At 43.0% G+C, this 22786-nt stretch overlaps 1 long non-coding RNA gene across 1 annotated transcript in view; it reads right to left on the bottom strand.

The window, feature by feature from the left end:
* The window catches only part of LOC114618287, a 101794-nt gene that overhangs the window by 55977 nt on the left and 23031 nt on the right, over positions 1–22786 (bottom strand). Inside the window, exon 2 of the long non-coding RNA XR_003710942.1 lies at positions 4403–4530. This is a non-coding gene — a long non-coding RNA (uncharacterized LOC114618287). The remainder of the gene's footprint in view (positions 1–4402; positions 4531–22786) is intronic.

Raw genomic sequence — 22786 nt, forward strand, 5'->3', positions numbered from 1 at the left:
ATACTGATCTCAAATAGTATTTCAAGCTAAAGTTCAAGTGGGTGTATTTAAAATGTCAAGATCATAAAACAACAATAAGAGAAATGTAAGTACATTTCCATGCAGTCTGGTGGTTGAGATATTGTTCCGGATCATGTCTTCTAAATGCAGTCAATGAAGTATTTGACACCCTGTTATAGACACAAACCCTACCCCACAAGACTCACAGGGAAAAGTAAATCAAAAAGTAATTGCACACTGGTAAGCACTCCAAGGGGAAAAAAGGCAAAACTTGAAGTAAGAGAACTTTGCAGGGAATGATCACCTGATTAGACAGGAGGACGCTCTCAGGAGAAATCTAAGCTGGGGCCTCCGAGAAGTGATAAAGGTGGGGCTGGGGACACTTCTGAGCTGGGGCAGATTTTCAAGAGCTTTGCATAAATTGACCTACTTAATCTTCAGTATGCACTATTCTGAAGATGAGTCCAGAGTCACAGCCAGGAAGTTTGAGAAGCTGATGAACAAGAAGCCCAGTGATCCCACACACCAGGGTCTACAGTCTTCATTCTAGAACTGCCTCTCTGAGCATTTGGCTGCAAGGTGTGTGTGTGTGTCCATCTGTGTGTGTCCATCTGTGTGTGTCCATCTGTGTGTGTTCATCTGTGTGTGAGTGTGTGTTCTAGCATGCGTGTGTGTTTCTACATGTGTGTGTCTCCATGTGTGTGTGTCTCCATGCTGTGTATATGTCTCTGTGTGTCCATCTCTGTGTATGTGTGTGCACGCGCGTTTGATATACATGAACATTCCAGTCAAATGAACAGCACCCATAGAACCCTAGAGGCAGAAAGAGTTTGACATGTTCCCTGCACCGAGAGGCAGCCAAGCACGGGAACACAGTGTACAGGATGACAAGAGGTGTGGATGGGGAGCAGGCACAGCCAGACCACGCCCCACCTTGCAGGCCTTGATGAAGAGAGTCTCAGGATGGGCTGAGGCAGGGGTGTGCCACGAGGGACCACACCTGAAAGAATTACAGACATCAGTGCAAGGACTACAGCATTCTTACTTCCAAATGAGTCTATGCAGAAACAATAAAGGAAAATAAAGACTCCACTGTCTAAATGTTTACATACGGTCAGTAGCACCAAGTGTGATTCAAGGCCAAAAGGATGACTAATACTTCTACAGTAAGAATTTTAGAATTCTGGCAAAGCAGAAACCAAGAGAGCCATTTCTCTCTTGAAACGAACAAAAGTGCCTGAATAGAAAAATCTACAAAAGAACAAACATGAATGCATAAGAATTCATATGTCCATAAAGAGTTCCATGCATTTTTTTGTCATTGCTTTAATTTCATGCATTTCTTGGGAGGGGTGTACGTGTGGTATGGTACACGTGTGGATATCAGAGCCTCTGTGGTGGTCAGAACTTGCAGGAGATGGTTCTCTTCTTCCACTCATGGTCCCGGGAGGGAACACAGACTATTGGGTCTGGCCACCTGCTGAGCCATCTCAGCCTGCCATTTTTTAAACATTTGTTTATTTCTTGTGAGGGTGGAGGTGATATTTGCAGGCACCGTGTTGCACACATGAATGTCAGAGGACACTTGGGGTGTCGGTTCTCTCCTTCCAGCAAACGGGTCTCGGGGACAGAACTCAAGTCATGAGGCTTGGCAGTGATGCCTTTACACACTTGAGCCGTCTCTCCTGCACTCTTACTATGTTTTAAATGTGTTTTTCTCCCATGGCAAGACAGTTAAGGGAATTGAGACCTCTTATGTAGTGTCAAGACTAGAAACTGCTTTACTAGCCTTCCAAGTACACAGGGTGAAAGGGGCTTGCTCTTGATTTTACAGTAAGGAAACACTTAGAATGACCTCAAAAGTACAGTTAGAAGGATGGATGTTAACAAACACACCTAATGGGACTTGATAAGTAAAGTACATTTCTAAAATCAACTTCTCAGTCACCTTTGATAACTACAAAGTCACTTTCTCAACTGATAAAAGCAGGAGTATTTTCGTCTTTAAACTCTGTTTTAACACACACAGCCCAACACGGGGAGTCCAGTGATCTGACAGAATTATGATCACACTGCTTTCTTTTGTGGTGCTGGAGATGGAACCCAGACCAGCAAGCATGCTTGGCAGGCATGCTATTGAGCGCTCTCCCCAGCACTGATGATGCATTTATTCAGGGTCATTTTTTTTTTCTATCCTTTCTCTATTCAATACACATCATTCTTTTTTAAAAATATATTTTTTAGGATTTATTTATTTTTTATATATGAGTACACTGTATCTATTTCCAGACACACCAGAAGAGGGCATTGGATCTCATTACAGATGGTTCTGAGCCACCATGTGGTTGCTGGGAATTGAACTCAGGACCTACGGAAGAGCAGTCAGTGCTCTTAACCACTAAGTCATCTCTCCAGCCCCCATATTATTCTTAATAATAGACAAAGCCATACTTTTGAAATGTATACAGTTTTGAGGCTGCCTGAGCTACAGTGAGACTCTCTTGCAAACAAACAAATGAACAAAACCAAAAAAGCCAAATCTTCAAGAAAAGAAAAAAAATCAACTATCAGAAAATAAGACATGGTATACTATTACAGTGGTTCTCTGGGTTGAGACTCCCAGGGGTCACATGTTACAATTCACAACAATAGCAAGATTACAGTTATGGAGTAGCAACTGGATAACTTTATGGTTGGGGGTCACCATACCATGAGGAACTGTACTAAAGGGTAGCAGCATTAGAAGGGCTGAGAACCTCTGGTCTATTAAAACTGCCATGAAGAGGGAGCTAGGTGTAGGCTGCAGATGAACTTCTCTATCCTGGAGCGACAAAGCTTCACAGTCATGACTTTCTGAAAACCAACCAGAAAGGCCACGGTAGCAATTCGTCCTAAAGAAATGACCGTATATGTGTTCAACAAATAATCCAGTAGTGAAGCTTCTAAAATTAAAGAAAGAAGTGATGTGCACAGCCAAGAGAAAGCTCGGGAGGAGAGACTGAGTATTAAATGCAGCCGTGTAAACTGGTATAGAAAGGCGACTAATTAGCGTGCTGTTGAAGTGCGTGGAACAGCCTAGCGGTGGGGTTTATCATCATCTCAGGAGTCCAAGTTTACAAGGTTTACAAGCTTGGACTCGTCAGTCACTTCATTTCCCAGAGCCTCGGTTTTCTTAGAGGCAAATGATGACGGAGGGACTGATCTCACAGCATCATTAAGAGTTAATAAACCCCTGAAGCACAGGTAGAGGAAGAACCAGAAGAAGAGCCTGAAGACACCACAGAAGACACTGAAGACTCAGAGCAGGATGAAGAAGAGATGGACGCAGGGACAGAAGAGGAAGAAGAACAGGAAACAGAAAAGGAATCTACAGAGAAGGATGAATTGTAAATTATACTCTGACTATGAATCCTGTGTGGAGAGGGAATGTGAAAGTTGAAAGTCCGTTTCTTTTGAGAGACTTGGTCTGGATGCTTCCCCAAGCTTCCTCCCCTGCACTGTAAAATGTAAATTTGTACTATTTAACTGACTATTGGTGTAAAATCTTGTCATGTGTATAAAAATAAAAAAAATCCCCCCCCCAAAAAAAGAGTTAATAAACCGGCAGGCCGGAAGATGGCTCTGCAGGTAAAGTGCTCGCCAGGCAAACCTGATGACCTGAGATCCACAATTCATAGCGGAAGGAGAGAACCCAGTCCTGAACGACATTGTCCTCTGGCCTTTGTGTGCGTACACACACACACACACACACACACACACACACACAAACAGAAATAAAGAAAAAAAGAAATAATCTTTAAAGGAGCCAATAATTTAATGCCTACAAAGGGGATGGTACGGAGCCTGGTAATAGGGCAAGAATGTGGTAACTGTCAATCATTTCTAGACCAATCTAGTAACTGAACCACACACACTACATAAACTGGGAAAATAACTCAGTGAAACGTTAGCATCTCTGGAAGAGGGATAATATTTTTCTCTTAAATTCCCTGTATTTTTGCTTTAGTCATTTGATTTTTTTAAACCAGCAATATTAATATTTAAACATTTCCATTTATTTCGAGTAGTCTTAATAATATTCCTCTTGACCTAATAAATCCTTTTCAGCATAAGCCAGTCTATGCATACTATATTTATGGAAATGGAGTATTTTATTGATTTAATCTGAGAAATAATACATTTCGCCTCCATTCTTCAGCGTCAAATAGGCTGATCATATTTCATCCTATAAAAATATTTTCTGCACTCTTAAACATTTTCAGATTAAGAGCGGTCTGAGTGGAATATTAGAACATAAAAAACCTGGTGGAGGGGAGTGGATTAATGTCTGTAGAAAGTAAAGTTATAGAAGATAGACACAACAACTTTGTGACAGTTATAAAATAAGAAAGTATAACCTTACCTTAAATCACGTAAGGTCAGAGGTTACTGCAATAAGCATTTCAACTCCACAGACAACTTTTGTAGTGTGCCCAGAAGAGAGATGTGACTCAGTAGCTCAGCAGTCCACCCAGGATGGTGACAATCATTCTGAGAGGAAAAAGATCTCAGTGAGGGAAGTGTGCCAGAGCAATCTCCTTTCTCAGTTCAGACCGACAGGCCTGAGTCAATGACCAGGGTCAGTACTGTTTCAGAAACTAAACCTCGTCCTTTTTCCTGCTGGGGGCAGGAGAAGGATAGAGAACTGAGAAACTGCAAAAACCAGTCTTTCTGCTCTAGGTAAAAGCTAGCCACCGCACTTTTGGTGAATTACCTCCACTCTTTCAAAGAAAATAGCTTGATCCCTGGCTGCCTTTCATCCTCAGTTCTCATATCATATCATATATACGATATATCTTACATATATATGATATATAAGAACTTCTTTTTCACTGCCTCTTACTAAATTCACTGGCATAATGCATGTGTCTATGAAGAACAACCAGCATCCTGGATTCCTCCTGTAGATTGCCACCAGTCAGCTCTCTTGCATAGACCTGCTGTCTTCCTATTACCTGCACAACCTTGAACAGATTGATTGTCCTTGTCCCTGGGTTCTTGCTTTTCTCGACTACACAATCAACATCCGATGCCGGCTTTTACACCTTCGTGGCTCCCTGAAATCGGAGGCTCCCTGGGTATGCCTCGCACCCCCTTCACCTTGCAGAGAGTAACCAGGTTATCTGTTCTGCCATAAACCTCAGCTTCGAGCATATCCTTGCATCTCACAGATCTCACCACAGGAACTCAACAGTGCTAGCCAGACCCATCCTACCTGAGACCCGCACCAAACCCAAGGCTCTCTGGCCTTAAAACTTCTCAAGTCCTTGTTTACTCAGATCCTTAGTGTTACAGGTTTTGTCTTCTGCCAAATATAAACTCCTCTGTTGGCTTTCAGTTCTCCCATGGTCTTCTACCACCGCACTATGTGCTAATGATTTCCAGTTCCTCCCATTCCAGTGAGACTCGTCTGACTAGACAAAACCATGCGTTCTTACACCTTCCTATGTAACTATCATGTCCCCTTGTGGGGTTCAGGCTTGGGTCCCCAGCTCCAGCAATGCTTATTATCCTCATACCTTAATATTCACACACCACCTAACACACCTGTCCGATGTGGCATGCATCCAGTTTAACTGTCCAGAGGGGAGGAGATGATTCGGAATAAGTTTTCACTTCAGTGTAGATAGTATTGGAGGTTTTATAAGTCAAGTCTCCTCTGGATCAGCTCTGCCAGTACTCTTTGAGGTCAACAGGCCTTTACTAAACATTCCCTTACTATAAGGATTTTGAAAGGTTTCACCATAAAGAAATAATAAACACTTGAAGAGATATATTTACCTGGATTTTATTCACTCACAATATATGCGCCCTTGAAAATATAGAGTTACCCAGTTGTATATAATCTTTGTTTGTCAGGTTCAATCACCATTGAGTACCAGGCACACCTAACCTGCTGGGGTCACATAGGTCCCAGGATACATATGAATTTGGCAATTTGGCCCAGGACATTTGTAGAAGATACTGAGAAGCCAATATCAAAAGGCTGGGTACCACTTATTGACTATTCAGTCTAAGGATCTCCTCACGGAGCCAGGAGATGAGTTTTGAGTATGTCCAACATCTGTTAGACAGCACACCAAAGTGATCATGTCCTAATTCTTCAAACTCATAACCAAGCTCTCAGCAGCATCGTCAACAACTTGCCATAGGAAAAGATGGTGGCTTTTTACAATTTTATCCCAAAGATGATGGATAAAGAACTACAGGGAGGTCTTGATGGGAGATGAGTGGAAGATGCAGGGATGTGTCAAGGAATGCAGGGAGAGTATCTGATTCTGGAGAAATGAAACTACTACAAAGGCAAGAGAACCACACCAACAGCAGGGGCACACCTGGGCAAAGAGATGAGCGTGGTGTCATGTAAACTCACAGGAGGCCTCAGCCTCGGCCTTGAGAAACAGGAAACAGTAGGTGGCTCCCAGGTGCAATTTTCAATATGGCTGACACAGGATACCTATGGCAGGGGGGTGAGGAAAAACCAGGAGGGCAAAGAGAAAGAGTAGACTTGCCTGTCAAGAACTCTAAGGTTGACTTTCATAGACTCTGCCTGACCTAACAGTCTGATAAAAAACACCTGAATTCTTTCATTTCATTCCATTCTCTGTGAGAAATCCTAATAGAGAGGAAGCCTGGTTTGGATGGACAGTTTCAGAGGGTGGAGCAGCTAGGTTTACATCACAGTGGGCCAGGAAAGAGAGAGCTAGCAGGATGCTGTATGGTGCATGACGACCTTCCCCAGGGACACGCTACTTCCTCCAGCCAGATCCCAGTTCCTGAAGTTTCCACCAGTTCCCAAAATAATACCAGCAGCAGCTGGAGACACTTTGGTCCCAAGCTGTCACAGCGAATATGCTTGTCCTGCTCCTGTTCCCTCATCTCTCCTCTCAGTCTGACTACGAACGAGAATGCTTGCCTGCTCTGCCAACACATCACCCTGCTTGCCTGGTTTTGTCTCCCTAAGAAATCTTACAAAACCATTCAACACTTTACGGTGTCAACCCCAGAGAGCTGGCCCTCAGCCTGCTGCTTTAAGAACGAGATGGTTACTCACACAGATAAAAGAAAATAGATCACAAACCTGCAGCATGTTGGGTAATTTATATAGTTAATGCTCAATTATTTTAAAAGTAGCATGTTTCATCTTTTAAAATACTGTTTGTTCTCAACTATAGGTTTAGAAAATTCAAGAATGAAGCTTTTAAGTGCTATTACCAAGCGTCTTATTGAATCCCCTCCCACTTTGGCATATATGCAGAGCCAGTGTATAAACATAATATCCAAACAGGAATGATCTGGTATTATTGTAACTGTTTTTTCCCATTTATTTTAATGGAAGCACTGTGTCATTTAATAGTTTTCTACACTTTTATTTTAATGACTTCATGAGATTTCATCTTTAAACCCCTTTAACTCACTGAGACAATTTCTAAGCTTTGATTGTAAAACAATGCCAAGTGTGATACCCTTTCACACACCACTAGTTATTTTTCTAGAAAAAGTGATGTGTCAGTCACATGAAACATAAAGAACTGATACTGTGAAGGGCTACGCATGAGAATGTCACATCCCATGGCACATAGTAATGTCACTCTCCCATACCCCTCTAATACTAGGGTAGTATTTATTTTTTAATATTATATTTTAGCCACATGTAGTAGCACACGCCTTTAATCCCAGCACTCAGGAAGCAGAGACAGACAGATCTGAATTAGAGGCCAGCCTAATTTACAGTGAGAGTTCCAGGGTATGGCAGGGCTACACACACACACACACATCTGTTCTGTCTGAAAAACAAACAAAACATATACATAATCCTATAGACACTTCAAACTTCAAACTCAGTGTGCATTTTAAGTTAAACACATTTTACCTTCTTACATTTCTTTTTTTTTCTTTTTCTTCTTTTTTTTTTTTTTTTTCAAGACAGGGTTTCTCTGTGTAGTTCTGGCTGTCCTGGAACTCACTCTGTAGACCAGGCTGGCCTCGAACTCAGAAATCCTCCTGCCTCTGCCTCTCAAGTGCCGGGATTAAAGGTGTGTGCCACCACTGCCCGGCGCCTTCTTACATGCCCTTTGTTTATTTTTCTACCTGAGTGTTCCCCAAATGGATTTACACAATCTCACTATATCAGAGCATTATCCACTTGGAACCCTGACTGTACATTGATTGGAAACTTTTAATTCCACGAAGCAGAACCCATTGAAGCCTCCGAGGCTTAGAAAGGATCCTGGTGTGGGTCTCAAGAGTCTTTCCTATAGAAAGATAAAAGCATGTGACATTTGCCTGGCTGGTAGTTTCCCCAGCTTATGTTTTTCCAGAAGAGACACCACTCTACTTTACTGGCCTACTTCAAAGATCACAGAAAATCAAGCCACTCAACAACAATGCTTTCCTTTCTTACAATGGTCCTTTGACCTTTGACATGAGTCAAAGTAATGTTCATAAAAACAAATGAACAAACAAAATCACCCCACTAACTAACAACAGCGCCTTATTATCCAGCTCTCAATGAAACTGTTAGGTGGCCACTATCTGCTTTTACAAACACCCAATAGAATGACAGATACTTATTTTTACATACAAGCCATGCAGGGTCAGGATGATGGCTTACTAAGTGCTTGCTACACAGGCATGAGGATCTGAGTTCAGATGCCTGGCACCTATGTAACATCGGGGGTGCGACAGCACATGTGTGTAACCTCACTGCTTGAAGGTGAACAGTACTTTGACTCATGTCAAAGGTCAAAGGATCATTGGAAGAAAGGAAAGCATTGTTGAGATGGAGACAGGTTGATCCCTGGGACGCTCTGCTAAAATGATAAGCTCTGGGTTCAATAAAAGAGAGTGTTGGAGGAAGAGGAAGAAGGAGGAAGGAGGAGAAGGAGGAAGAGGAGGAAGAAGGTAGAAGAAGAGGAGAAAGAGGAGGAGAAGGAGGAGGAGGAGGAGGAGAAGGAGAAGGAGGAGGAGGAGAAAGAGAAGGAGGAGGAGGAGGAAGAGGAGGAGGAGGAGGAGGAGGAGAAGAAGAAGAAGAAGAAGAAGAAGAAGACGACACTGACCTGTAGCCTTTATTATATGTGCACACACAGGCAAGCATACACACACAAACACCAAGCCATATACTGATTTTTAAAGACTCTTCTCGGCTGTGCTTTTGCTTTCTCAGCTGTAATCCCAGAGGCTAAGCACATTCCTTTCACCAGCTTCAAACAACTCCTAGCTGCATCCATTGTTAAGCGTCTCTAGTAAACACAGTCTCCAGTAAACTCACTTCTCCTCTCTGTGTTTCTTGACTCCTAAGGACCATTGTGTTCTATAAAAGCTAACTATTTTTGGCTGGGAACCAAGGCTGCTCTATCAGCAAATGTTTCCCTTTCTTCCAAAGGTCCTTGAGCGGCTTATCCGTTAGTGACTTAGTGATGTCCCTGGTAACAGTGCATACCCAAGCCCTTTTGTCAAAGGTGGAGCATGCTGTGATCTATAAATATTTTATGTACAGCCTGGGCTGCAACTTTAGATGCCACTGGCTTCACAGAACTCTATGGCAAACACTGTTTCTATCCATACCAGGTACAGGCTTGGTTATTCTACGTGTCCTTCCCACTTAGTCCTAATTATCAACCCGATGTCTATTTTGCACTGTGCTAGCTGTGCTGTGGGCTAGGAAGGATCTGAAATTAGGACAACAGCAAGCAGCTGATAATTAAACCTGATGCCACTCATGGCTCTTTGCTGAAGCCTGAAAGCAAGAGGACATGGCTGTGTGACCCTGGAAAACAAGTTTTTATCAGAGCATATTAGCAGAATCAAATGACTCGTTGCCGGAAAGGGAAAACACAGGCTTTGATTAATTTATCGGAGATTTAAAGATAGTGCTGGAAATTGGAAAACTATCATGTGCCCAATAGAGAAGTTTGCAAATTGGCTTTAGAGAGTCAAGCAGATGTCTCAAATTCCCCCACCACCCAATAGCGGGTACTGGGCCATGCATCTCAGGAGCCATGAGCAAGTCCAGCTGGCATCCCCAAGGTGGGATGCAGCCACAGAAACCTTAGAAAATTGCCTAGGTGACCAGAGGAAGCACAGCCTATAGACCACCCGGCAGCACCCAGCACTTAGGTATCTCATCACTGACTTTTTTGCTCCGTGTTTTTCTTTTAATTCTTAGTTACGTATGGCTCTGGCTTCCTTGCTCCGGGCAGGGCCACATCTGCCCTATGGCTGCACCCACACAAGAGTGGGAGTCCCAAGAAGAAGCTCAGATGCTTAAAGTATACACATGTGGCCAAGCATGACCTCAGAAGTGGTCCGAAAGTGGCAGGGACCACTGTCAACACAGGACCCAAAGGCCTTAGTGACGTCGTGACATGCAATCAGGCTTGGAAGCTTGATGCAACCCCAGGAGGGAGGTGTCAACCCCAGGAAGGAAGAATTTCAGGAACAACGAAGGTGAACCTTATAACACAAAGAAAGATGCTCGCAGTGAATATTCAGTCTCTTAGGAAAAATGCAATAATCCCTGCGCCTCTATAATGGACTAAGATTTATCCCCAATTCAAATCAACTATTGACCAAACAAATAAGAAGGAAGGAGCCCAACACCCAGAGTCTGTATTTTCTTAGTTTTGTGTCATTGGCTTTCAACATTCTTAATAAAGGAGGCTTTTAAAGCAGACACCCGTGAGAGGGCTTGGCCAAAAAGCCTTTCACTAAAACCTTGGTCTCACTTGTCATCACTGCCGGATAAGATGTCTGCACTAACTGAGACAGGCACCACTAAAAGCATCAGGTGCTGACAGCCATGGGGCCTCGGAACAGAACAACTAGAAAGTGAGCCACACTCCCCTCTGAGTCAACATCAGCCTGGAGCCCAAAGCGCTCACTCGCCTAGAGTAGGGTTAATGGCTAAATCCACAACAGTGAGCTAATGGTGTGTGCAGAGAGAATGCCTGTGTCCTTTCATGCAATCTGTGGCCTCTTCGGGGTTTTCTGAAGAGGCCACCTATGTCCATAAAAAAAAAAAAAAAAAAAAAAAAGCCACCTTCCCACCTCCCAGCACACTCCCTGTGTCCTGGGTTCATTTCTGCTGCTGAGACAAACAGCCAGACAAAAGGCAACAGAGGGAGTGAAAGGCTTCTTTCTACAGAGCAGCTCTGCAGAGAACTGAGAACAGAGCAGGGAAAAACAAGGACGATGGGGTTTTTCCTGAGGCTTCTAAGCTCTTAGGAGTATTTCAGGGTCCCGATAGATTCATCCCTAAAGTGGTTTTTTTCCTTGCAGTGAAAGATTCCCAGTGGAACCATCACTTCCATGTGTTACGTTTGCTGGGCATGCTGGGAGCTCTAAAGCAGAGCGAAGTGGTAGAGGATGGTAGACTAGAGCTTACAGCTGCAAACACCAGAGGTGGCTAGAACTCACCTCTCCCCAAACACAGGCACCTCCCCTCTGAGACTTCACTCACCAAACTATTCTTTGAAGCTGGAAACCCCAGCATATATTCCTAACCCTGGTGTGTGGGCAGCTCCTGTTTCGGCTATCTGCATTTTTTTTTTAGAACCATATGTGAGACTCCTCCAATAGATGGCTTACTGGAAGCAGCCACCACGAGACCTAGTTAAGGAGCACACTGAGTATAAGAACAGCAGCTGGGCACAGTGGCTCACGTCTTTAACACTAGCCCAGGAGACAGAGGTAGGTGCATCTGTTAGTTCCAGGCCAGCCAGGGCTACATAGTGACACCGCCCTCAAAAAAAGTTTCAGAAAGAAAAATATAGCCTGTACTCCAAAGAGAAGTGCTCTGGACACACACAGAGGCAGTGACAGAAGAGCTGATGGTGTCAATAAAAGGGCAGGTGACACACCAGGAAGAAGCCAGAATGAACACAGTTCCAGCCTCGTGGGTCCCCTTAGAAGAGGGGAAGCAGCCGCCCCATGCCAAGCAAGCTGACTTTCCTCTCTGTGAATGGTATTAGGGCTGAGACCTCAATAACAGACTGATCAATAAGAAAGAGCCACAAGTTAAAGTGGAAGAGACATCAAGCTAACAGTTAAACCACTATATCACAGGAAACACACACACACACCTATTCCTCACACACATACACAGGAAAAGGCAATGTGATTCCACCAAAAGCCATACAGGCATAATGTCAAACACACAAAGTAAGGAGAATATGAAGCCTTCCAAAGGGGAAGTACTAAGTCACCCCCAAACATATCCAAACACCATCAAATATCTCACTGACAACCTAAAGTACGGAACATATGGAATATGTGAATGACATATTTCATGCCCTAAAGTAAAGAACTGCCAGTCCAGACTTCTGTAGCCAGCCAGGAAATGGTCTTTCAAAATAGAGAAATAAGGAAGGGCATCTGATCACAAACAGGGAAGAAGAAAGACCGTGCCAGTCTTAAAGGACTGACACAGAAAAGAATAAAGTTCACGAGAGAAACAGATAAAGGAAAGGTAGGAAGGAATCCATCATGCCTGCCTGACTCAGTTAAACTGTAACCCCCCGGCCCTCAATAATGAGGCAGAGAGAAAAGAACAAACAATAATCCAACAACAAAATTACAATAATTCATAAACAGTTTTCAAAGAAGAACCTCAAATTGCTAATTAAAACACAAGACCAACTAACTTAAAAACCGCAATCATATTATCTGTGGTCTCTAAGAAACTAGCAAGCTACAGTCAGAGGGAGAGGATGGAAACCGAGCAAACCAAATCATTCCAAAATTAGAGATTTAAAAGGCCACACTATTAGTAAACAGGAAAATTCATTGAGAAGCTACAACAAGTGTAAATATACACAGGCTGAACACTGGGGCTTCCAATCTCATACTGATAGACAGAAAATCTATTCAGACCTGATACAGTAACAGTCCATCTTTAGATACAACATTGAAACTAAAAATCAACAAAGAAACTTCAGAGAAACTTGTTTAGGTCACACCACTGATCAAGTGGACTTAAACAAGGTTATCTACAGAGTATCCCACATACCAGGTAACAAAATACATTCTTCTCTGCAGCCCAAGGGATCATCTTTAAAACAGGCTACATTCTAGGCCACAAGACAGTCTTAACAAATTCAAAAGAATCCAAATAATTCCTGTATCTTATCAGACCAGAGAAAGCTAAAAAGCAGAAGCCAATAGCAAGAGAAAGTTCAAAAACTACACAAATGTAAATTCCCATGACTTCTGTGTGACAACTACATTTTTTTTTAAAGCTAGGCTTAAAAGTAGCACTTCTCAAATATCAGCATGCTTCAAAATCACCCATGGGATTTGTCAAATCTGACTGTCCCACACTCTGATTCAAGAGGTTTGGGACAGAGCCTGTGAGGTGTATTCCTAAAGAGTCCTCAGGTAATGCTTGGAGCCCACAGAGCACATTTAGAGCTCTCCATGAGACAATGATGGTTAGTGCTAACTAGAGATTTCTTCAAACACTGCAAATCAAAAACAAAACAAAACAAAACAAAAAACACTCCTGCAGGAAAGGCAAGGGATATTAATGGTTTGCAAGATAAGGTCCCTCAGTCCAAAACAAAATCAGTTTCAGGAGAAGCAGCGCCAAGTTTATCTCATGCTTCCTCTATCTCTAAGGCGAACCAGCATCAACAGCTGCTGAGTCAAACATTATCGTTCCCTGTGACCCTCAGCAAAGAGCCACGAAGACATCCAAGGCTGGACCTGAGAATGGCAGACAGCTCCGTGAAGTACCACAGTACACTGGGTGCAGAGGCAGAGGGGAGGTAGCTCAGCTCACTGTCAACTCTATGGCTTTCCTCTGCACTTCATAAGGCTGCCTTTGTGGTCCTAGTAAGGCTGTCTATGGCAGTCCTCAAGGAAGGAGGGGTTCCACTGCTGCCGCCGCCACGGAGAACCGAGGGAAGTCTATCCCCACTGAAGGCCTCAGCACTGAAGCTGATGCAATGGTAAGAGGGTGCATCTAGCCTGTGGCTCTCAAACTTTATCCTATCAGAAGTATATGGACAGGGGTTTTTTGTTTTGTTTTGTTTTGTTTTAAAAGCTATTGTTTGTTTCATACCGCTGGAGCATTGGTTCTACTTTTCCCAAGAAGAGTATAATGTGAGCTTTAAGTCTCTGTAGGCAGAGAACAAAGACCACATGATGGGCAGGGCATATCTGTGATTTTATGGGACAAGACTCCTTCCACCACGAAAGGCAAAGTCTGGTTGCCCTGGTACCCACCCTGGAAGCACTGGGCTGTGGTGGATGGGCTAGCCTACTAATCTCTTCCCTGGCTCCTCCAAACACCTTACTTTCTTCCCTCAGCCTCTAATTAAAGTTAGCTGCAGTTACAAAAAAAAAAAAAAAAAAAAAAACCAAGAAGCGCATTGTTCCAGTAAGTCAAGCCATCCTAACTGAAAACCTTTCACAACTGTGATTTCACCTTGTAAGACGGGAAGGCTGGCCTTCCAACTGCAGGCGCTCTTTCATTTTTCCTAATTAAATGTGCGTGCGTGTGCACACTCACACACATACGTGCCTGGTGCTTGTGAAAGAGAGAAGGCAGCATCTGACTCCCTGGAACTGGAGTTACAGAGAGCTGTGAGCTGGGAACTGAAGCCAGGCCCTCTGCAAGAGGAGCGACTGCTCTTAAGCACTGAGCTGTCTCTCCAGCTACTTCTACTACAGTGAAATAATTTCTCCATCTATTCGCTCAAGGTTAGGAACACAGACACTAATCACTGGGGTTGGGGAAAGCCAAGTTGCAAAAGGCTTTGAACACTCCAGTCACTTCAAACACATCAGTATGTGCTATGCTCACCAGGGGCCTTTCCTCGTTATTCAAAGCCTCTGCTGCTTCCAGTTTAAAGAAGAAAATCATGATCCTAAGTTTTATTTATTAAATTTGGAAACTGGTCAAGCATTGACTTTATTATTCTAGGTCCTTCGCACTGACAAAGTATTGTGTTAAATACTGATTTAATACATATAGGTGTTTTGCTTGCGTGCCTTCAAGCACCATGTGCATGCAGTGCCCCTGGAGGCCAGAAGAGGGCATCAGATCCCCAGAGACTGGAGTTGCACAGGATTGTGAGCCATCAAGTGGGTCCTGGGAATGGAAGCCAGGTCCTCTGAAAGTGCATTTAACCACTGAGCCATCTCTTCGGTCCCTCGTCAAATTATCCTTTACTTTTCTGTGAAGACTGCTCTGTGGTGGTGCTATTAGCTCAGGAGGAACTCAGCTATCAAGACAACAGAACCGTACCTTCCTGAGCCCTGACAGCCAGGCTTTCTTCCTCTTCAGGTGGTAACTAAAATCCACACCAGTTCAAATGTTATTCATAAGGCAAGCTAGGAGAAAAGGGGACTTCCTCTTAAAATCAAACTCCCCTGGGTTAACACATACACTGTAAAGTTTGAAGAGACTACCAAGAACACAAAAGCAAGTCCTGCTGAGAGCGACCCCTCCATCCAACCTCCCCATCCTAGTCTAGTAGGAGGCTGTGTCTCTGGAATTGCTGGCTATAAAATTGGAAAATACAAAGCCATTTTGCCAGAAATAGCTTTTGTCTCCTCCTCAGTTAAACCAGGTATTGATGCAATGAACACATTAACATCTTAAGCTTTTCAACTAAAACGCGCATGCCCTAAAAATACAAAAACATGTACTTTAGTCACTATTACACACGCAAGCCTGAGATGTATTAGTGGAAGGAAAACATCAACTTCTTGGTTTCAACTTGTTTTAAATTGAACTACTCCACTGGGTTTGGCTACACCCATCTGTAATCTCAGTACTCAGGAGGCAAAGGCAGACAGCTATGAGTTTGGGGCCAGCCTAGACCACATAGGTGATGAGCTGTTTCAAAACAAAGCCAACCAAGCAAGCAAGCAAACAAACAAACCAGAAACAGGTGTCTCCTCAAGAATGCCTGCCCACGGTTACCCTCGACCCACAGGGAATCTGGGCAGACTGTAGTAAACAAAGTTAAGACTTGATTTATCAAACATGAAACTAAGGAGCCAAATTCTATTTACCAAATACTTAAGTTTTCCCTATAAACCAATATTTCTCTATAGATAATTTTTCTACTGCTTTTGAATAAAATGTGTTGTTTTTTTGCTTTTCTAATAAACTAAGGACTCTGCTCACTCCATGTGTGTAAAATTTTCAGCTGAGACCCTGTCATGCCAATTGTACTTCTAATATTCATTCAAAAGTCAAATTGGAGCCAGGTGGTGGCGGCGCACGCCTTGGGAGCAGAGGCAGCGGATTTCTGAGTTCAAGAGTTCGAGGCTAGCCTGGTCTACAGAGTGAGTTCCACGACAGCCAGGACTACACAGAGAAACCCTGTCTCGAAAACAAACAAACAAAAAAGTCAAACTGGGGCTGAAGAGTTGGCTTGGAGCTTAAAGGCACTTGTTGCTCTTGCAAAGAGTCTGGGTTCAGTTCCCAGCATCCACAAAGTGGCTCACAACCATCCATAACTCTAGTTCCAATGGATACGCCACCCTTTTCTGACCTCAGAGAGGTCATATACACATATACATGCATATACATACATATACATACATACATACATCGATGCAGGCAAAACACTCATATATATAAGATAAGTAAATCTATTAAAATAAAATATTTTAAAGCAAAATTAGGCGAGTATCTGACTGTAACTTATGTAAGATTATAGATGCCTAGAATCCAAACAGTAGGCTATGGTCATTATTGTCTTTTTTGTTTGTTTGTTTTATAATGTGCTTAATTTTTCAGCCAGTTCATGATAACTAAACACACAGCTTCGAATATACTAGATAGGTGCTCTACCATTGGTTACACCCCCAGCACAAAGTTGTTCACTTAAAAGAAAAAAAACCTTTGGCTGGCAAAATGCCTCAGCAGGTAAAACCACTTGCAATACCAGGCTGATGATCCAAGTCCCATCCCTGGAGATTAGGGGTGGGGAACAACTCCTAAAAGTTTTCCTCTGACCCCCGCCCAGACAGGGCACTCCCACCTTCACACAGTCTTTTACTTTAGAATCTCATTTTTAAAAAATGAAGCATCACCACGTCCTTACCTGTTAAATATGAAAGAATCCACTCGGCTCAATAATGCACTCTCCTTTAGTAAGTCCTAACAAGTATTATGCATGCACCGTCCTGACTCTGGCTATTTATCAGCGTGTTTTCTCAGGTTAGATGCTGAGGCTTTCATCTAAGGAGAGCACCAGGGAGAACAAGTCTATCAAGGGGCACTGCCAGAGAGACAGTAACTTCTGCCCCAGCGCAACCTCCAGCAAGTGTCAACAACCTCCCCACACAAGGTTTACTCTGTCATTGATAGGCCTGTATTATGTATCACTGTTTGCCTTGAGAACAAGACCTGTTCTTGCACAGAACACACACAGCACTCACTATCAGTCACACACAAGTCACCATGGAGCTGGTCCTGGATGGAGCCCTATTCCTCCTCCTCACCTGGACTGGGTCCATGGGGACAGGTACTGTGGGACCCTTTTGGTTGTTGTTGTTTTGTTTTTTGCTTTGCTTGTTTTGGTTTGTTTGTGGAGGTGCAAATTGGTGTCACTGAGAATTAATTGATTTGGCAAGACACACCCACCATCTTTGGTAGTAATAGTTTTTTTCCTTACTCTTTGTCACTCACTTCTGTTTTGTTTGGGGGAGGAGGGGTGTTGTTGCTGTTTTGTTTTTGAGACAGGGTCAGGGTGCATCAGCAAGTGGCCCGGAACCTGGGATCCTCTTGCCTCTGCTTCCAGAGAGCTGCCATTGCAGGCATGGATCCACCACATCCGGCTGTGTGATTTGAACCTCCTGAAACCTACTTTTCCTTCTAAAAACACAGTGAGGAAATAATGTCTGTTTAAACAAAAAATATATGTAGAAAAGACATGCATTTGAGGCTTACTTCACTATTGTAACAAAAAGTCAGAAACTTAAATTATTAGAGGAGCATTTAAAAAGTTGATGAACCCTGACAATGAACTATGCAAATGGGGTTTAAAGTCAATAAATTCACATTTAAAGCCAATATAAGTTGCTACGTAGCATGTATGCAAATATATATATACATACATACATCTATACATACATCTATACATACATCTATACACATCTATACACATGTATACACATCTATACACATATATGTATATGTATATACATCTATCTTCTCCCAATTAATTATTATGCTAGCTGTTGAATTTTCATAGCAATTCCCTATAAAAAAGAGGAATTTTCTGCATTTTGTAATATTCTAAGTTTTTAAATGTGTTTGATTGAAGGTTTCATTTTGCAGAATGCTTTTTCCTATAGACATCGATATGCTATGATAGTGTAATTATTATAGTAGAGGAGGACGTGTCAATACGGACTCATCAGTTATGACACGTGTGTCATCTGTAGCCTGTTGACAGGACGGATTATAGTAACTGAGTTTCAAATGGTGAACAAGCCTTTCAGAGCTATAGTAAATCTCATTTGATTAAGATATGTAATTCTTTTTAGACATTATTGCATTGTCTTTGCTAATTTTTTTTTTAGGGATTTTTGCATCCATGCTTATGAAAAATATTGTTTTTCAGTTTTCCTGTAACAATCTGTCTGAACTCAGATAGACTTGGAAAATATTCAGAAATTTAATAAGTATAATAAATTTATAAAGTTAATGGAGCCAGATGATTTTACAAAGGAAAATGAAAACCCTCAATTTCCATAATAAGTGGTGTTAAACAAACACATCAAGATTTTATCACCACCTTTAAGATTGTCCCTGCCTTTCAGGATGATGAAAGTCCTTTAACAGATCAGCCTCCGGCTAAAGAGCAGCCAGTCCAGGTCACAGGTTAGGTTTCTGGGGACTGTGTCTTGATTCCTTTTCCCTGTATTGTGCAGGCTGTCCACCAGCTGGGCCAGCTGGACTTCCCAGGAGTATAACTCAGTCTCAAAGACTCAGTCTCAAAGATGTACCGCCAGGAAGTCAGTCACAGCTTCATTTACGGTCAGACTGTGCTGGGGACATTTTTTACAGTCATGAAAATGTAGTTTTTGACTGGAAAAAAAAAATCAAGCCTAAGTCATCTTTATATTAATAACTCTTTCAAACGTACACAAACACAAACTATCCTAGTTCCATAAGCTCTTGCAGGCAAGCACAAATTAAGACAAAGCATCACAGAAACGACAGGCATTTGACATGAGTCCCAACACGTGAAAAGCAAATTCTCCTAAATAATTACCGATTTAAAAAAAACAAAAAACAAAGCACAAATCCAGTTACATGATTATTGTGAAAATACAGAAGGGCAGAGAAAGCACAGAATTAAAGAACACGTCCTGCGACAAAGACAGATACAAGCCTTGAGGAATTACAGAGAACTACCTGTCCAAATGAGAACAGCCCATTTGTTTGGAAAAGGTAACAATGAATGCGCTAAAAAATTACAACAAAACAAAAAAACTGAAAATAACAACTCTAACAGCCTCTCAGAAATTCCACTCTCTGTAAATAGAGTCATAATGCAGTGAGAAAGCACAAGGCTATCCTGGGCTCATTACTGGGAAGCTATGCTCTTTGAGTCATGGCTGACCACTAAGAAGGGGAGATCTTGGAGGTGGGGCAGAAAGGCAAGTATACAAGACTGGGTCAGACTTGAGAAGCCACATCCAAAGAGACACTCCACCAAGAGTGTCCCCACAGAGGGGCTGTCCAGATGAAGCCGGCCATCCATACCACTCCCTGCAGGCAGGGGAGCAGACACATTCAGCAGAGGGAGTAGAAAACAGATTCAGTTTTGAAAGGAACCAGTCAAGTAAAATGTATCAAACATTTAATATAGTTTACCATTTTGTTTCAGTGAGATAATGTCTCACTCTGTAGCCCAGGCTGACCTTGAACAGGTAGCAATCAATCCTCTTGCTTCAGCCTCCCAAGTGCTGAGATTATAGGCAGGAACCACCACAACTGGCTGATGGTTTATTTTAATGTTACTTCTGACCCTGTAATTTTGCATCTGTTAACACGTAGTAAGGAAATAATGAAATAACGTTTTAAAGTGAATCCAGCTGTGGAGATACCTGCTCTGTTAGTAAGTGCTTGCCACACAAGCATGGGGACCTGAATTTAATCCCCTAGAGCCAATAGAAAAAGGCTGAACACCATGCCTTGTGCTTGCAACTCTGGTCCTGAGAATGCAGAAACATTCTTGGGGGTTTCCTGGCCAGTTAGTCTAGCCTAGTTGGTGAGCTCCAGGTTCAGTGAGAGACACTGTCTCAAAAACATACGGTAGACAGTGACTGAGAAAGATGCCAAGATAGATGTGTGTGTGTGTGTGTGTGTGTGTGTGTGTGTGAGAGAGAGAGAGAGAGAGAGAATACAAATCCACAGACATAAGCACAAATAACAAATACACAGTCACTGACCATTACAATGACAAATTTTTCACAAACTTGATTTTTCATCTAGCATGCAGACATCACATATGTTTATGAAGAACCTAAGATGGGGACAGAAGTTTCCAAGCTAAACAGAAAAGCAGATTACAACAAGAGATTTAAAACAAAACACACAGAAATGACTGGAAGGTAATCCACCAGAACCTAAGCGGTTTCACCTTTCATCTGAAGTATCTGGGGAGGTTAACTTTTTCCTTTATATTGACTTACTTCCACTGGGGGTCTGGAGGCAGCGCATGCGACAGCATGCCCGTGAAGGTCAGAAGACCTTGTGCGAGTCCCGCCACATGGATTCTGGAGAGCAACTCAGGGCGTGAGGCGTTGGGGCAAGCACCTTTACCAGTGGAATGTTGAGATTAAGTAAAATGCACGTTTTTTCCCATTCAGAATCCAAGCCTTTTCTTGCCAGACTAGTCTGCAGCTAAAGACAAATTACTTCATTTTGTGAGGTGAGGCTGCCCAGGCTCTGCAGCCCAGGCTGACCCTGAGCACTGGTCTCCTGCTTCTAACTCAGTGCTGGCCTTATGGGCTTGCTCACTATGCTCAACTAACTTAACTTTTGGACTTTTTTTTTCCTCCCTAAAATGGGACTTGAACACCATTAAAACTACTTCCAGATTAAATACCATTGAACTACCCAAATTTACAAGTTTCCCTAGTATGGGGAAGTCTGACAGGCAGGCTCAGACGCTTCTCCAGGTAGTGTGAGGTTTTAACAGGAACCAGTGCAACACCAAAGCTCTATGAAGGAGATTCACAGCAGTGCCACTTTCAGAAGAAAACGTCTCCATGGGTGAACAGGCAGGTTTCATGAGCTCAACCATGGGTCATTTTGATGGCGCATCCCAGCTAAACGATGCTGAGAAAGCATCTGTTGCAGGGTCTGATCCTCATAGGAGATACTTTAAAGGATAGATTAAAAACTTTGCAGGAGATCTTTCAAGGCCTCTCTGCGCACTGGACTAGATAGAAGCAACTGTAGGTTATTGTTCAATACTGACAATTCCCCATTGTCAGGGCTCCTGGCTAAGTCCTAAAGTTAGGATGCTACCATGTTCTCGCCAGCAGTCCTAAGCCAGAGAAGGTGGGTGGGTATGACGGCTCTGTATAGAATGAGTAGTCTCCAGTTCTCTGGTTAGCTACATTTGCAAAAGGGCTGCCTAGCCACTCTGGCTGTTCTTCACAAGAGACATAGGTAACAGAAGAAGCTAGATTTTGTCACTTTTTCTCAAAGTCCTTGGTGTGATGGGGAGGACAGTCACTGCCCACCTTCACCAGGCTCCTTCACAGTGGCAAGCCCCCACACTCAAGCCAACCGTCACATTTGTACCGAATGTCCGTCCCCCTTGATCACAGCCACCTGTGTGGACCAGAACGGACTCATCAGAAGCCAAAAGTAACGCTGTGGATGAGATCACTCGAGGTGAGCTTGCCCGATACGGTAAGGTGGCCTGAGTCCATCAGATCTCAACTCCCAGGAAGTAGGTGAGGAGGCATGGAGAAGCAGCAGACGCTGGGGTCATCTGCTGATGGAAGAGGAGCCACAAAGAGCCAGAGTTAGGTGCAAACTCAGATTACAGGGCTGACCAGTTATAGGAGTAAGCCGAAGGTGGAACACTCTGCCTCTTTGGACGTATCTAGCTAACACTGCTGCCGGTACACTCACAACACTCACTGCCTTTCCAGATCCTCGTGTTAGCAGTGTGTGCTAGGTTGACTTCTGCTGCTGGGATAACATTCTGACCAAAAGCAACTCAGGCAAAGAAGAGATTTATTAACTCACAATTCTAGGTCACAGTCCATCACTGAGCGGGGCTGCGACAAACACTCAAAACAGGAATTCTGCTCTGTGGCTCATGTTCATTGCACCTGCATAGGGACGGCACCACCCATGGTGGGCTAGGCCCTCCTACGTCAATTAACTACTATTGAGACTACCACCACCACCGGCTCCGACTTGCCCACAGGCTGATCTGATCCAGAAAATTTTGCAATCAAGGCTTTTCTCTCAGATGACAGTTTGTTGTGCTAAGTTGACAATTAAAGCTAATTAGGGCATAGTACAACTATGTGTGCTTCATGTTATTAACATGAAACAATCAGATCATGTGTCTTCTATATAGACAGGCACGTGTGGATCATTTATAATTTGTCTATATTGAGGGTCTGGCTCAGAGTGTTTTTGTTGAAGGTGAAGGTATAATAAAAATGAGGTTCTTTTTTTAGTAAATTTCTTCAATCCTCCACCCCTGACCCCCCAACCCCGTGTGTATGTTTCTCCCCCTCCCCT

Source organism: Grammomys surdaster, unplaced genomic scaffold (assembly GCF_004785775.1).
Source record: "Grammomys surdaster isolate TR1022 unplaced genomic scaffold, NIH_TR_1.0 141, whole genome shotgun sequence".
In the NCBI taxonomy this organism is placed as follows: Eukaryota; Metazoa; Chordata; class Mammalia; order Rodentia; family Muridae; genus Grammomys; species Grammomys surdaster.